We start from the raw sequence: 11,628 nt of genomic DNA, 5'->3' as shown, positions 1-11,628 counted from the left end.
CCCATTGTGCATTGATTGATTTGTAAGCTGTGACTGAGTACCAGAGCACATTGGTGACCTATGATCTGTCTTCTAATGCATAAAAGAGTGTCTGCTTAAGCTGACAGGAGATAAGCAGCAAGTATCCAACCTTCCAGCCTAGGGCAAGATTCCTTTGTGCCTCCAGCTGGAGTTCAGGGATCCTGAATGAGGATGTACAAACACAGTGTGAAAACAGAGCATTCTTCAGACTTCCTAATCTGGTTTTAAAATGGTTTATTTCATTTTATCTGATAGCACAAGGCAAAGAACAGGCAGAGACAATTTGTATGACGCACAGCCCCTGCAAGCAATGATCCTGCCAAGTTCGCCAGTTGAACAATACCTAGGGAAATATTGCAACAATTTCTACTGAAGATTGGCCACAAACAAGCTATATATTGCTTCTAGCTACAGTTATTATACTGACCTGTATTCACAGGATTGGGAAATTCTGTCCTTACCATTGGCCAGGCTTAATATGACCTTATAACTCTTTGGGAAATATGCCCATTAAGTTCTATTTCTTTCTGGTATTTCTTAGGTTTATTGCATTAGATAGAAACAAACAGCACCTTTTTATTTCTGTGTGTGCATCTCCATGAACTTTATGTTGTGTGTGAGTGATGGAGGAGTCAGGGAGCTGCTGTCCCCGCTCTGATAGGAAGCTCCAGTGTTGCTAGGTACATGCACAACATAGAATTTAACGAAGGTGAATGTATGTAGGGGGGAGCCTTGTGCCTATGGTGAAATGGGAAAATAGCATCAGCAGGCAGAAGCATCAATCCATTCCACTAGCTGCCTCTGCTCAGCGGTGACATGCTACAGATCACTGTCACTGGCTTCCTACTGATACAGGCTCCTCCACAGAAGGATGCTGATGTGAAACAGCCCTGTGAGATACGACTAGAGGAAAAAAAGGTCAAGGGAATGCAAATTGTATGAAAATTCCAGATTTGGACATGACAGGGCTTAATAAGCTCTGAGCTGTGATTTTACAGAGGATGCTATATGCTCAGCTCTGCACAGTGCAGTCCCATACTGCTCATTTGTACACAATGCTCTGTTGCACCTTTCGTCCCTTCTCTTAAATGCAGACCTGGTGTTCCCTGTGGCCATTCCAGGTGAAAATATTAGCAATAAAGACCTGTGTTAACAGCTGGTGTTCACTGTATAATTCTGCAGCTTCTCTAGGGGGAAGCACATTGCTTCTGTGCTCCCACCTGCTGCTGGCAGCCTGTAACAGGGCTGTCCCGCTGTAGCACTGCTGCTCTGTGCCTCTGCTCTGTGCCTCCTGTGCAGCAGCTCAGCCCTCCCTACTCTTTGAGGCCAAAAGAAAAATCCCTTCTGTCAAATAAATGTTGAGGCACTGCCCCATGTCAGGAATGAAGTCAAAGAGCAAACAATATTCCCTGTGATTCCCTATGATTTAATGCTCTGTACCTCAGCTGCAGGTGTCTTACCAGCCATTACTCCAACCACAGATTGTAAAATCAACTGTTTATGTAGATAATTTAACAGCTCTGCCTTTTGTTTGTCTGGGAATGCAGAAGTTATCATATTCTAAATTAAAGTTTGGCTCACACGCAGGTGAACTGTGTGAATATAACCAGGCTAAAATCACCAACCTAGCTAGAATTGGACACAGGCATCTGAACAAGACTCTCCTGCTTCCCTTTTGGCCACTTGAGGTGCATGTAGGAAGTAACACACTGCATCCTAACATGGTCTGTGCTTGAAACAAAGGCAGCTGTTCATTTCTCCCATCACTCTGAGGACCTCAGGGCCACAGATGCAGAGATGACGCTGTGCCAGGTACATCCCATCCCAGCTGTGTGTGTGGTTTCAAGGACTTAGAAAGGCTGGTGAAGATGCAGCAAAGACCTATGCAAATGATGCAGTATTTAGAGGACATGCTGCACTGGGTGAGCTTCAAAGGATTCGGTTCATCCAGACTGCTGGATATAAAACTGAAACATCACTTCAGAGTGACCTGCAAAGCCTTGACAAGAAGAAAAGATTGGTTAGGAATGGCTCATTAAGCTCGGGACAGAGGAAGGTGTGAGATGCAGTGTTTGAGTAAGAAAACTTGAGTAAGGAAAAATAAGGCACTTGTTAAATTTAAGTCACTGTTGCAGTGGGCAATGGGGGAATGTGTAAATTCTCCACCTCCTGAGGACTCCCAGAAGTGGAGGACATCTTTCTGAAGGACAGACTAGCTCTGGTCAAATGCAAACTTTAGGCTTGGGTAGGAAAACAAGAACATTGTGCAATGGCTGTGGTAACCAAGGTGAGGTGAGGGATCCCACTGTTCCCTAAGGAGTTTCAACTCCCTGAATCAGTGAGTGTAAGGATTAGGAGCTATTTGGTCTCACAGCAGTCACTGATTGCTTTTTGAAACTCCTCAGTTTATTTGTGCACATCAAGCAGAGGGGCAAGCAATAAGGCTAGTTAGGTGCACTGTCTGTTGCTGCAATGAGCATTGTTCCTATTAGAGTTATAGAAATGCAAAATCTATTTATTTAATTAAACCAGTCCCACTGAGGTGTCAATAGACAGACTGGGGCAGTTTTTCAAAAGACTTGCTATTGGAACTTCAATGCAGCACTAGCCTGCACCATAGCTGAGCAAGCCAGTTTCACCTTTATGTCAGAGGTTTCTCTACAGTGCCAAATTCAGAAAAGGACTTACTTAGTTAAACTGTGAAAAAAGGAAATTCAGTGTATTTGGAGATTTATTTGCTGTGCTCTTTAGTTTTACTAGTGGCGAGACATGTGCAGTAATTTAAGTTTAACAAATACATACCAAGACTTGTAGGGTCATAATGAGCAACCCATTTGAAATGCTCTGCCATTCTTTGGAGAAAAGCTGAGATTTCTGTTTACTCTTTAAACAGAATCAGACAAGGATTTCAGGTGACCCAAGCCTCAAGTTCAAAAAATCAACTGCCTGTGCTGTGCTGACCCAGTCTATTAGTATGGATGCCAAGAGGCACTCTGCTCAGTTACACAGTGAACAAATGATTTCACATGCTAATGCCCTTTTTCCATCAGTGTCCTACAAATGGAACCACGACAGTATCCTGCGGTCTTGCTGGGATGCTTGCATTGTTTAAGAATCACAGCAGAAATCCAGCTAAATCCTCTCGCTTGCCACCTGAGAGGAGGGTGAGCTTTGAAAAAGACCTAGACCAACCTCTGAGCCCAGCAACCCCTGGGAGATGCAGTGCCTTGCTGCTGAATACCATTATTTCCAGATGAATTCATACCAATTTGAATGAACATTTAAAGAAGACAGGAACAGTCCCCCAGTAATTACAGCTACACCAGCTTAATTTTCAAAAGCCTGCAAACCTGATGACATGTGGTAATAGTGGTATTTCATCATGGTTCTGATATTAGATTTCTACTGCTTTGGTACCTGTAATGCTTTTCATTGCTAATTTCCACTTAAGCACCCTTTCATTTTCAATGATGTATGAAGGAAAATTTTTCTTCGAGACTCAACTGTCTGGAAACACACCATGATAGCATAGATGCAGGTTTTCCTCCAGGGAGAGGGCAATTGTTGTATCAAAAGTCCTGTATTTTGCAACAGCTGCATAGTGAAGAGAGTGGGAGGGAAATGGAGAGGAAAGGAATCCACTTTAAATGAGAATTGCTCAGGGGCTTAGACTCCTCTTTAAATGCCAAGGATTGTCTGTATGAAATGTGGACACACTATACCCACAGGTCTTGAAGGAAGCAAGTCATTTCTGGATAGCTTTGAGAGTCTGGGCTTGAAATTCTGCTCTGAGGAACAGAAGAACAAAAATCAGTCCTTCTTCTGCATCACAGTTTGCTCAAGGGGGATTTGGCCAGATTGGTACTAAGACTCAGGTCGCTCTCATCAGGTTTTCTGTAGTTATTCAGCACTTTCTTCAATGTATTCATTAATTCCTCTGGAAATATAAAACCATTTCTAAAAAACAGGCCATAAATTTTTGTCTTAGAAGTCAATGTAGTGCTGCTCTCCATCCCACAACCATTATTTTAGCAAGAGAAGCAATTAGGTGAAGCACACCTGGCCTTGCTGCCTGTGCCAAAGGTATGAATTCTCAGAGTATCTGCAGGGCTTTGCTGGGACAGCTGTGATGCTGGGGTTCCCAGGGGTGAATTTGGTGCTGGTCAAGCAGTGGCACAAAGTCTGGAGGCTCTGCTCCCACGCAATGCTCCAGGCAAACCTGCCCAGGGTAGTGGAACCTCACCGAGTGTGCTGAGAAGCACAATTGTAAATAAGATCCATGAAATAAATTAACTGCATGACCTGTAAGATTTGACCAAAATTAAATTGGACTTGGAGCTTTCAATGACACCTATTAAACCAGCTGTTAAGTGCCATTGTAAGTGAACCTTAAGAAGATACAATGACCAGAAAATCCAGATTTTATATTTCAGGTAGGAGGTTAGGAAAACTTTCTTCTTAGAAGCAGTGGTGAAGCACTGGAACAGAATGCCCAGGGAGATGGTGGAGTGACTGTCCCTGGAGGTGTTCAAGAAAAGGGTATATGTCATGCTGAGGGACATGGTCTACAGAGATCACAGACATGGGCTGATGGCTGAACTGGTCTTTCCAACATTGATGATTCTTTGATTTCCCCTCAAGGCCACTATAAACACTATAATCTTGCTGCGCACACAGCAAAATATTTCTACCATAGTGTTTTTGCCTAATCACAATAACTGTCGCAGTCTATCCACCAGATCTGTTTCCTGTAATAGACTGAAGAAGTCATATAATCAGCTAATTGTTTGAGTTGGAACGGACCCTTAGAGGCCATCTAGTCCAACTCCCCTGCAATGAACAGGGATACCTACAGCTTTATCAGGTTACCCAGAGCCTGATCTTCTGTGTAGGATGCTAAGTGCTTGATCAGAATTGTATTTATTTTCCCCTCCTTTGCAAGATTTTCATGCATTGACTCTAATGTCTCAAGTGCCTCAGATTTTCCAGATGTGCTTCGGGGGAGAATGAAAATGACCTACCTCCAGCATATGAGCAGCATCTCAGGAGACGCAACTTTGAGTTATTATTCTAAATGAGATTTTCTGCTGCAGAGGATCCACTTAGAGCCGTTCCTACTCCCCATGTCCTCTGGGCAGGAAATCTCTGCTCAGGCAACTAATGGCTTGCTATATTTCTCCTATGTAAAAACAACAAACAAAGAAAGGACCATCATCAGCAACACTGTTCATATTACATATCCAGCAACCACAGGAGACAGATTTTTTGTGCAAAAATTTCCCCATACTTATGGGAAGGTATAGATTGCCATTCTTTTCTGTGTAGCTATTTGCAGATCTGTACTAAACACTGAATTTTGATGCCGGAGCCGTAGAAGCATCGGTCAGCAGCTCTGCTGCTTCTGAGCCTGATGGTAATAGATGGGCTAAGAAATCTGGACACGTTCATTGCGCCGAGGGACTGTGTACTGCTGGAGGTAATGTGCATCAGATGAGATGTCACACTCCCCAAAGAAGCACAGAGGCATTCAGACAAAGCCAAATTCTCTGCTGTTTATATTCTCCTTTACCAATCAGGATGTCGGCTGAATTTATAAATACCAGAAAGGAGTTTGTTGCATGACAGGAGCTGTTGGAGAAAAAAAGTAGGTTAGAGTTTTTGCCTAATTGTGTCCCAAAGAAAACTGGTTTCATACACTTGGAGTTTAAATTAAATAAATATGTTTGGACTTGGAAAAAGAGAGAGATTTCAGGAAAAAAAGCACGTTGAGTGTTGCATACTGAGAGCTGTTCTGTGGGAGAGTGTAGCAGAGGGGAAAGCAGAAGACAGCAGCCAGCTGTGTTCTGTGGGGCTTAGCTCTGGGATTGCATCGTGGGGACAGTCCTGAGAAACCTCACCAGCATTTATGGAACAGCTGTCCCCAGCTAGCACCAGCCCTTGGCTTATGCTTGAAAGCTGCTTGTGGCCAGTTGTTGCTTCCTCAAGATTAAGAGAATGGAAAAAAAAATCTCTGCTGGGGAATTGGTGAGAGCTGGGGAAATGGCTGTGGTTTTGCTGTGACTGTGAAAGCATAAGGGGAACAGGGAGGGGACACCAAAGCTGTGCATAGCCGTGAGAAGCTGGAGCAGTGATGCAACAATCTGATGTGCATTGCCTTTACATTTTGCTTTTTGAGCTTTTTGCCTATCATGATCTGACTAATCCCTTAAATATATTTTACATTCTTTTCTCAAATAACCAGCAGACATATGGCACTAATGAGAGCTAGAGAGGGTTTGTTTTTTTAATGAACATGAGCAGCTGGTAAGCAGAACGTAAAATTAAAAATGGAGGGAAAAAATTAGCCCAGGAGGAGAGAGAGGGTTATTAATCACAGCAGAGCTTCTCAGCACTCTCCTCTGATGAGAAGAATCAGGTGTAGGGGGCAAAGAGGGCGAAACATTAGTGACCTTGAAATAAGTATGGTACAGTCTACTGCACAGCTATGCAAATATGTGCAAAATGCAAAAACAATGACTGTGCCACCAAAAGGACATGCAAAAATGAGGGCTATACTTTGCTGTGTGAAGGCTATCCACAGCCTTGGAGAGACTCTGCCCTGTCCCAGCATGATTATAGAATTATAGAATCACAGAATGGTTTGAGTTGAAGGGACCTTAAAGCTCACGCAGTCCCAACTCTCTCCCATGGGTTGGTTGCCACATACCAGGTCAGGCTGTCCAAGCCTGGCCTTGAGCACCTCCAGGGATGGGGCATCCACGGCTTCTCTGGGCATTCCCGTGAGCAGTGGCTCCACTGGCTGCCAACCTCTGTATCACCATGCAAACCCTCAGCCCAAGATGAAAAAAACGGAAATGGGAGAAAAAGGCTCCATGACATCCAGGGATAAATTTGCCATCTCTGAGTGTTGCTGCAGTGCTGAGAGGATTTGTGGCAGATGCTCACAGCCTTCCTTCAGTGAAAACCACTTCATTTTCTGCTATTTAAACATGTCATTTCCACCAACACAGAACAAAATGAGCATTCCTGGGATGCACTGACAGAGAGGCTGGAGAGTCAGCCACTTTCTGGACACAAACTGCCTCTGTGCCCATCACCCTGGACGTTCTGCTGCACTGTATTGTTTAGATTTGAAATAAAGCCTATAGCCAGTAATGACTTGAAGCAGATAGAGCCTTATGGCTTCCATGGTAGCTTATCTTCACCATGAAATGCATATTTCCCACGACTGCTGTGAATAATCCCTTTCTACCCAACAGACCCTGTCCTCAGTAGATGAAGGCCAGCTCCCATTTGAAGCTTCTTTGTGGCCAGTATGCAGTCAAGACCCCTTGTAACCCTTTCCCCGGACCACACCTGAGTGAGGACTGAGATTCCCACAGACATATGGGGACCCTGGGGCTTGCAGTTCCCTGGGCACCTTTGGCTACATTGGCTCCATGGCCGAGTTTGTCCCACAAGTCAGACCATGCGTTCTTTATCTTGGAAATTTATTTTGTTTGCAGGTGTGGCCAATTAAGGCAAGTCAAATTTGCCTCTGGTCCTTGCATATCATAGAATCATAAAGGTTGGAAATGATCCTTGGCAAATTCCCAATCCCTCTAACTTTGTTCAGTGTCAAACAGATGCTAAAGAGAAGCAACAGCTCTGACCATGTCCTGTCTTCACTCAGCACAATATGCACCTTTCATAGAATCATAGAATTGCTCAGGTTGGAAAAGACCTTCAAGATCATCAAGTCCAACCTCAACCTAACCATACTTTAACTCGTCTGAAGTTACTGATGTTTGCTTTTTCTTACTACTGAGTAAAACCCACATTGTTAAGGCTGCCAAGGCATCAGACCAGCCATCGAAACAGAGGATTATGATTTATCTTAAGATTCTGGCAATGTGGGAGAAAGCACTTGCTTGAAAATGTTATTTGCTCAGAGAGAATCCTCATAGCTGAACGACATTTAAGTGGCTTTTTCTGTTCAGTGAAATATAAAAAAAAGCCACCTAGATGAACTGGAAGAGTATGGGAAGCATTTCATCCCCCTAGAGAAACTCCCACTGCCTTGCAGGATTGGGATATGTTTGCATCTGGGAAAGGAAGAATTGAAAAGATAACAGTGGGACATGATTGCTGCTGCTAACAGCAGCGAAGAATGGGTGCAGCTGCATTGGCTGTGCCCTCTGCGTGCTAACAGCCTTTCCAGGAACAGAGAGGCTGCATGCCATGGGATTTAAAGGAAGAGGGGATGAAACTTCAGGGCACGGCTGGAGGTAGAGTGAGAGGAAAACTGTTCTAAATTAATTTTCTGCTTAACCCAGGAAGCCTTTGGTGGCTGGATGGGTGTACTGGGGCAATGCAGCAGTGTGCTCAGCACCAGCAGACTCCTCCAGAACAGTCTGTGTGTGGCACACTCATATGAGAAGTTCTCATTTAGACTGTTTGTGCCATGAGATTCCCACCAACCCATGGCAGAGGATGCAGATTTTCAAGATGTGGCTGAGGCAGCTGTATTTGCTGGAATCCCCTGTGAGGACTGTAGTATTATTATATTATAGATTATGGTATTTTTGCTACATTCTGTGCTGAGGGGTGTCCCTGATCACAGTGCATAGCAAAGAGGGCTCTTCTTGTCTCTCTCAGCCCCTCATCCATGTTGCAGTAGGGGGAAGAATGCTCACATTAAAAAGGATATCCACAGTGATGGTTCCAATGAGCAAGGTACAAATAAAATGATATTTAGGCATTGCCCTTGTTTCTCAATAGATTTCTACAGGCAAAATTACCCACAGTGGTACTTAAGCCTCCTTCGGGGGTCCGTAGCTTGTTGGCACTATTTCTTTTCTGCCAGCTACAGTTTGAGATGGAAAACATTCCTAACTGTACCAGCATAGCCCACAAGCTTGCTGAGGCCCAGATACAAAACATTTGTCTTAAGAAAACCAAAAGGAGGAAGAGACCCTAAAAACAGCAAAAACTTTAAAAGGGGACATTTGCAACAATGTTAAGTTTATCCCTGTGCTTTAATCTTTCCACATTTTGTTACAGAATTCAGCATTTGTAAGCAAGAATTAAAACTCAGTACTGAGCAGCTGCTGGAAAACATGTTTGTGGAGAAACATGAATATTCTAGGGGCAAAAATTAATACTCAGAGGAGACTGAAAGGCTCAGGCTGTGGGTGAGCATATGGAGGCCGCAGTGAATTGCTTAGCACTTTGAAATTGGCTCAGGTCAGTAGGAATGGAAACTAATTTCCAACTGACATCCTTTTTGAAGCCATTAGTTAAAATCTGTCAAGTTAATATGACCTCTTTTTCCAATTTCAGGATGGGAAATGCTTCCATTTCCTATTTACAGTGTTTTCATCCCTGGGGCAAAAAGCAATCTTAGCTATTAAAGTGGGAAAAAAACAGTCACAGGGACAGAAAGAGTTCTTCCAATTCAGGATAAAGGCACGCTGTTGGCAGAAAGAGGAAGGAAATTTGCACCAATATCAAGACTGGTCAAACTTGGGTAAGCTTTTGTGAGTGCAAAGCTTTCTTTGTACAAGGGACAAATAAGTAAATGAGCAGTGTCACAAAGCACAGCTTGTTCCACTTTTGTATCTACTTTGGTGTGGGAACCAGGAAAGGTCTTCAGCCTTCACACCTCAGCAAAAGACAGCAGGTGGCAGATCTGATTGATGGCAAGATAGGAAGGCACAGTAAGAATACTGACAAAAGAAGTTTTAAAGAAATTAAATGATTGCAGAAAAGCTTTGCTTGTTTAGATTAATATATATATATTAGAAAAACCAAAAAATAAAAAAGCAGGAGCTGCTGAGCAGGGACTTACCTCTGTCAGACTTATTGCTGTAGTGGCTGAACTCTTCAAATGAAGGGAAGTCACTAAACCCAGCCTGCAGGTTTAATGTCAATTGTAGTCTATCAGCTGCTGATAGTTTCAGCACACGCTGTAGCTGGGGGATTTTATCTAACTCTAACTGGGAAGTGGCAGGTGCTGAGCAGGTCTGCTTTTTCCTGCTGGATAAGAGCATTTTTTTTGTCTTGCTGCAGCAAGATTAATTTATGCTGAGAACTGACACTTTCTGTTGAAAAGATCAAATGGGAAATTTTGATTGGGAAAAGTGTTTCAACCTACAGGTCAGCCTGAGAAAGTCAGACCTGCCAGAAAAATATGAATGTGGCTCAGCTGGTGGAACGTGGCTCTTCTGGGTGGAAACCTGTTCCAGGAAAGCTGATGACTCTCAGCCCTGGTGACCTGCAGCACTGCTGGGGAATGTCAAAGGTGACAGGTTCCTCTCTGAACTTCGCAGCTGCAGGGGAAGATGCCTGTGCCAGGTACAGCTGAGCTTACGTGTGTTGGAGAAGGTCTTCAGAAGGTCCTGGTCTTGACGTGGAAGGTTATGTCATTAGATGTTGTGAGACATGTTTACTGAAGAGCACAAACTTGTTGGGTTGCACAAGACCTCATGAGTTTTTCTTCTCCTGATGAAGTTCAAGCCAGTTCTCTCAGACCAAGGCAGACTTTTACACACTGGATCATATGGTTTTTCTACAAATGAATGAGTATAAACGTGTTGAAACCCCTTTCCATGCCCTACTCAGGAGATTACTTCCCATGATCTGTAAAGATTTCTTTGCCCACTGAGAAGCTGCTTACATTTGCACAGGATGCCCTTTGCCTCAAGCCTGTCCAAACAGAAGCTGTGGGCTGCTGATTGTGTAGCACCAGTAAGTGCAATAACACCAATAATGTGTCCTTTTGAGATTTTTCTCATTTACTTTTGCACAGAGAAACTTAAAATCTTAGTGACCTACTTCCAGCTCTGTTTATCTGTAGCAGACAAGAGCCCTGTGCACCCTGTGTGCACTGGCCCCCAGCTGACTCACAGCCCCATGTGCTCATGTCATGCGTTTAGATGAGGTGCTAAGGGATTTGATTTAGTAGTTGGGTAGGGATAGTGATAGGAGGATGGTTGGACTAGATGATCTTATAGGTCCTTTCCAACCTTATGAACTTATGAACTTATGAACTTATGAACTCACCTCTCACCCCCTTGCAGGAGATGACACTGCAGCCACCATGCAGCACCTCCCTGGCAGCACAGACAAGACACGATCTGGCTGTATTAGTTTTTTTCCTGCGCCCACAGAAAATAAAATAAAAAAAAACTTCCTTTCTTTGCAAGCTGACGATATGTGCTGTAGATCACATCCATCATGCTCTTGTCTGTATTACTCTCATTAATCTAGTACAGTGTGGGAAGAAAATGTGCCCCTGAGACTAAGCATGTACGTAACTTCAACCTCCAGCTGCCAATGTGGATGTAAAGTTATCTCTTCAAACTGCATATAAAACCCTGTGGACAGTGACATTAAGTAGCTATCTTCCATGCAGTGCAGGCATTACGCTTGTGTTAGTGTGTTGACACATCGTTATATTTCTCAACATGGCAAATTAGAGCAATGATCTGAAATTTTGTCTTGAGAGCATGAAGATTTTTTATGGCTCTGAGAAACAGTATTAAAACAGATCCCTAAAACAGGATGTAAATGTTATAATGATGAGTTATTCCTTCCTGCTGACTAAGAAGCAGCAGACATTACTAG

Source organism: Cyrtonyx montezumae, unplaced genomic scaffold (genome assembly GCF_038088225.1).
Source record: "Cyrtonyx montezumae isolate F1298 unplaced genomic scaffold, pur_monq_1.0 scaffold_12, whole genome shotgun sequence".
NCBI classification, from domain to species: Eukaryota; Metazoa; Chordata; class Aves; order Galliformes; family Odontophoridae; genus Cyrtonyx; species Cyrtonyx montezumae.
Note: the sequence above shows the minus strand (reverse complement) of the source record.